This window comes from Sorex fumeus, unplaced genomic scaffold, assembly GCF_029834395.1.
Source record: "Sorex fumeus unplaced genomic scaffold, SorFum_2.1 ptg000008l, whole genome shotgun sequence".
Taxonomy (NCBI): Eukaryota; Metazoa; Chordata; class Mammalia; order Eulipotyphla; family Soricidae; genus Sorex; species Sorex fumeus.
This window is the reverse complement of record NW_026606065.1, coordinates 18697181-18702399: the sequence shown is the minus strand read 5'-3', so window position 1 is coordinate 18702399 and position 5219 is coordinate 18697181. Positions and strand designations below refer to the sequence as shown.

The window sequence follows — 5219 nt, the reverse complement described above, 5'->3', positions numbered from 1 at the left end:
TAAGGTTATAGTATGTTTGAAAAATATACGTTTCTCTAAAAAATTTTTCTAGGATGTAAACATTAAAGAAAAATATTTTATGGATTCTAATAATAAATACCTTACATGTCTAAGGATAACAAGTGTTTTCATGACAATTTAGAAATATATATTACTTAGGAATAAATATGAGAAAGAAAAGGCAAAAATAAAAATCACAAATTAAAAGAAAGAAATTACACTCACAGTCCAGAGATGCTGGTAATTCCAGAGTGAAATGTTCCAAAACACATATTTCATTTTTTAACTTTGGGCCGTACTTGGCTGTACTTTAGGCTTCTTCTAGCTTCTCATGTATCACTCCTGATGGTGCTCAGATAGAATGCTGAGATTCAATCCAGATTGGTCATTCACAAGGCAAGTGCCCTGCTAATTGTACTACTGTGTAGCATATAAATGTATTATACATGAACATACACACACAGACAGATAACTATAGTAAAGTGTGTTGAACATACCAGCTTTTTAATAAAAGCTTGTTTTAGAAGTAGCTTTTATATAATTTTATAAAATTTTTAATAATAAGCCTTTAAATTTTAGAAATAAATAATTTATCACACCTCATTCACAAATTTTTAAATGAATTAGAATTTAGTACCCAATCATGTATTACATAATTGAAAATATAAATTATCATATATAAAGATGTGATTTTTACATAAAAAAATTCACAGAAAGTCCACTTGCAATCCAAATGATATTTGAAAGTAATATTATCTTACAATCACAGTCCTCCCGTTGTTCATCAATTTGCTCGAGCGGGCCCAGTAACGTCTCCATTGGAGACTTTGTTGTTACTGTGTTAGGCATATTGAATACGCCACAGGTAGCATGCCAGGCTCTGCTGTGCGGGCAATATTTCATTTTATTTTACTGCCTATAAGCATAATTATTCTATTAACTGATTGATTTACTTATTTTTGCTTAAATTAGTTACTTTTTTCTACTTAATTTTATGATTGGTCTCGTAAGAGTTACTTTAATGGTACTTAAGTTTTATATAGTCATTAAAACACGTTATAATCTGATATTTCCTCTACTTATAAATCAGAGTAAATTTTCTGGATCCAAACTCCTAAGTCTTTATTATAAGCAACAGCATGTATTGATTAAATAAAACTATTCTTTATGTTAGTCTGCATGCATCAAGGTAATTAAACTAATATATTGCTAAATTCCTATTTTAAATTCCACTAGTGACCAGTAACCTTGAAAAGGGAAGAAGATAATATGATCTGACTAATCTAAACACAACTGGATGACCTTAGGGTGTTACCTAAGTGTAACAGTTTTTTGGTTATTGTGGAAAAACAAAGCAAGAATGGAACTTAATGACTTTCTTTTGTCTCCAACACATTAGGAACGATATTTTCATTGTATGTACAAGATCTACGTCACATTAATAAAGAATAGTTTTATTTTTAGTCAACTATAACAAAAAATAAAACTTCAAAAAGTTAAGTGTTTGGTCCAGAAAAGAAGCATTATATATAGAATTACACTTGTCTTAAAAATTCCTGCAAACTATTTTGCTATTAAAAATACACTATTCTTCAGATTGTGGGGGAAGTGTGTTTGATAAACTAGACTCCATAACAGATATATAAAGTATTTCACAAAGTGACAGAATTAGAGATAGCTTAATATCTTAGAATGACTTTGTACCACGTCAGCAAAAAAATGTGAGAAGAGCTCATTTTTTCTTTGTAAAGGGATATCAAGCACAAAGAGCATAAGTTAAGTATTTACCTAAGAGTATCAGCTAGTTTCTCAGCAGAACTTAAAACAATAATTGCGTGAAGATTGTAAAGAATCTAGAGATGTCATTTATTGTACAGGAAACACTAAAAGAATGCATGCCCTTGCAGAGATTATTATGTATAAACTTTAAGAAACAAATATATGTGTATTTTCCCTTTCACACCATTCCTAAAGGTACTTCAATACCAGGTTGATGCGCAGAATGGATGGAGCAAGTTTCTATTCCATTTCCTAGTCTCCAAAATACATTTGATATATTGTCTTCAGATAGAGAAAGTATCAGATATTAAACTGAAAAAAGAGACACTGCACTTCATCTTATCCAAAAGGCTGAGAAGCAACAAATACATTTATGATTATTAGTCACAAATGGACAACTATGAATTGAGATAAAAGAGCTAAGTTCTCTCAGTTGACCATTTAATCACCCTACCATTCATCATATGTTTATATGTATACATATATATGTATATATATACACACAGATGTAGGTAAAGATGCATATATACATATATTATATACATTATATTTATACACACACTCCAACTAGAGAAATGGGTTTATTCACTAAAGATTCTTTAGATCATTTAAAAATCAACAAAAAATTGAACTATATCTCCAAAACGTTCTATCAAAGTTAAGCAACGGAAATATATATATATATATATATATATACATATATGCACATAATAATATTACATAAAAATTTGTAGGGGTAAAAATATTTATTTTAAAATAATTTTGACTTTTCTCCCCACAGGTATGAGACCCAGAGTTGCTGCCCATGAATGACTTCTCTGGCTCCTCTTCAAGCTGCTTAACGGCCATAATCCCAGAGACTCAGAAACAAATCTCAGAACCCAGCAGCTTTTGGCAGAAATGTGTCCGGTCCTTGCAGTACATTATTGGCACCCGGCCAACCCAGGTGGTAATAGGTTTCATGCCTTGGCCTGTTCCCCTTGGCGGCTTGGTGCCACCATCCTCCAGAGGCCATCGGACGGTCAAGTTTGGGCCTGCAATGATGAGACCAGCAAGGCCACACAGGGTGTGGATAGAGCCACCCCTTTCTTCCCCACCCTAAAGAGACTCCAAGTCTCCACCAATGAACGGCTTCTCTGGCTCCTAATCAAGCTGCTTAATGGCCATGACCCCAGAGACTAAGGAACAAATCTCACATCCCAGCAGGTTTTGGCATAAATCCCTTCAGATTTAATTGTTAAAATTTCAGAATTCCAAAATCATATGTTATTTACAACCAACAATAGAAAACAAATTGTCTACTGTGGCCTTTTTGGCAAATCTAAGTGTTGTGGTAAAATCCCAGATCATAATGGTGGGTCTGGTGTCAAAATATTGAATGTAATAAAAGTAGAAAGAGAGTAATGTGGAAATCATCTGCCCCACAGGTAGGGGAAGGAATGGAGTGGGAGGTGTACTGGAGATTTTGGTGGTAGAAAATGGGCACTGGTGAAGGGATGGGTGTTTCATTGTATGACCGAGACTTAAACCTGAAAGTTTTGTAACTGCTCTCATGGGCATTCAATAAATAATATTATAAAAAAATAATTTTGAAAATTAAATAAAGGAAATAATTTTGCATTAATTGATGACAAGTACCTGGATAGTACATTTTTATAATCAAATACTAAAAATAATAAAAACGTATTTGAAATTAACTCTGTGATTTAGCAGCATTTTCTGATACTGACACAATGGTTACTTTGATTAAATTTACTTTGATAAATTTAACATATTGCCTCAGACTACTTTATTTATTTTAGTTTTAAAGACAAAATGTGGAGGTGATCAGGGTCTACTCTAGGCTCTACACTCAAGAATCACATTTGACAGTGCTTGGGTGACCGTGTTAGGTGTTAGGGATGGAATATGGGTCAGATGTGCCCAAAGAAATATTCTCTCTCCAGCCCTGCTAATATTCTACTTAATCAGGAAATGTTCATATCTTTGAGGAAGTTCCTAAACCTCCTCAAGCTATACAACATGATATTTTTTGAGTTAAGAAAATATTTGTCACATGAATCAGTTTTTAAACAACACTGTGTGTTTTCATTATTATGAAATCAACATAAAAGACATTAACTATGACCACAGTGTACCATAAGAAATGTTTCTTATAGAACTTGAATAATTTACCCAATAAGATTATATAGAGAAATTATACAGGATTATTAATCAGAAAAATAAAATTATTAGAAAATAGCTATAGTATAAAAGAAACTTGGTAAGCTAAACTTTCTATCTTTTAACTTTTAAGTTTTTAATTAAATATATGTTGAAGACATATGTTCAAAAATATTCCTGAACGAAAATATGGATGTATGGCTTTCCTCTATAAAACACATTTCAAAATCCCAAGATGTAGCAATTAGACAGCTTCTGTATAAAATTCTATAAATTGTCACACCTGTTTACTTGAACAAAGGATTGAAATGTGCAGACTTCAACAGAATTCAAGATCTCATTAAAAGACTTACACTGTACCAGCAGAAATTACTTAATAGAGGAAAAACATCAGTCATTTTCAGGCAACAACCAAATAATTTTTAAATCACTGGAATGACAAACCAGAAGTGGAAAATTATCACAATTACTTAGGCAGTATTATCACAATGTACAGAACATCTGTCACTCCTGATAGCCAATTCAATATTCTAAAAGGGGAGTCATCGGTTGATTTTAGATTGCAAGGCTAAATATAGTTATCATACTATTTTTACTTAAAAAAATTCTATCATGGGATTTTTATATTATAAGCAGAGAACACATTATGCACTAAAGTTAAGCAAATATTCATACAACCACTTTTAGGGAGACCATGGATTTTATTTTTAGAAATAATGTATTGATTTTAATATTCCTTCTAATGTACTAATAAAATTCAGAGAAAAAAATACCAATTGTTTTTTTGAAATTTCCAACAAATGTTTAAAGTACTCAGCATAATTCTGTGATTTCCATATTGAAAAGGAGATTACATTATATTTATTATAAAGTATATGTCTGAAGTGAATAATAATACTTTGAAATTGCTTTAAGAATAAAAACTACTTCAATCTCTAACTTTATTATGAAACAATTGTGTATAATCTCCCAGGGTGGCCAGGGATGAGACCTTGGTTGTTCTCCCCCTTGCCAACCCTGTTTGGGTGGGCCTCAGGCCACTCCCCCAGTCGAGGCGGCCCATGCTATGGGGCAGACAGAGGAGGAAACATGGACCGAGCTCGTTGATTGATAAGTTACTGTATATTCCATTTTCCCTATGCGCCTCTTCCAGTCTCTCTGAGGCCCCCGATCTAGTCTCACACTACCCCTCATTGTCTCTTTCTTTCTCTTCCATTCATCTCTCTGCACTCCATCTTGCTTCCCTGCCTCTTTCTCATCTCTCTCCTCTCTCTCAT

At 32.7% G+C, this 5219-nt stretch overlaps 1 non-coding gene across 1 annotated transcript; it reads right to left on the bottom strand.

Annotated features, from left to right (window-relative positions):
- Positions 1-1952: 1952 nt before the first annotated feature.
- On the bottom strand, positions 1953-2142 carry LOC130019560 (U2 spliceosomal RNA). The gene has a single exon (XR_008791864.1). It is a non-coding gene; the product is annotated as a U2 spliceosomal RNA (small nuclear RNA).
- Positions 2143-5219: the final 3077 nt, after the last annotated feature.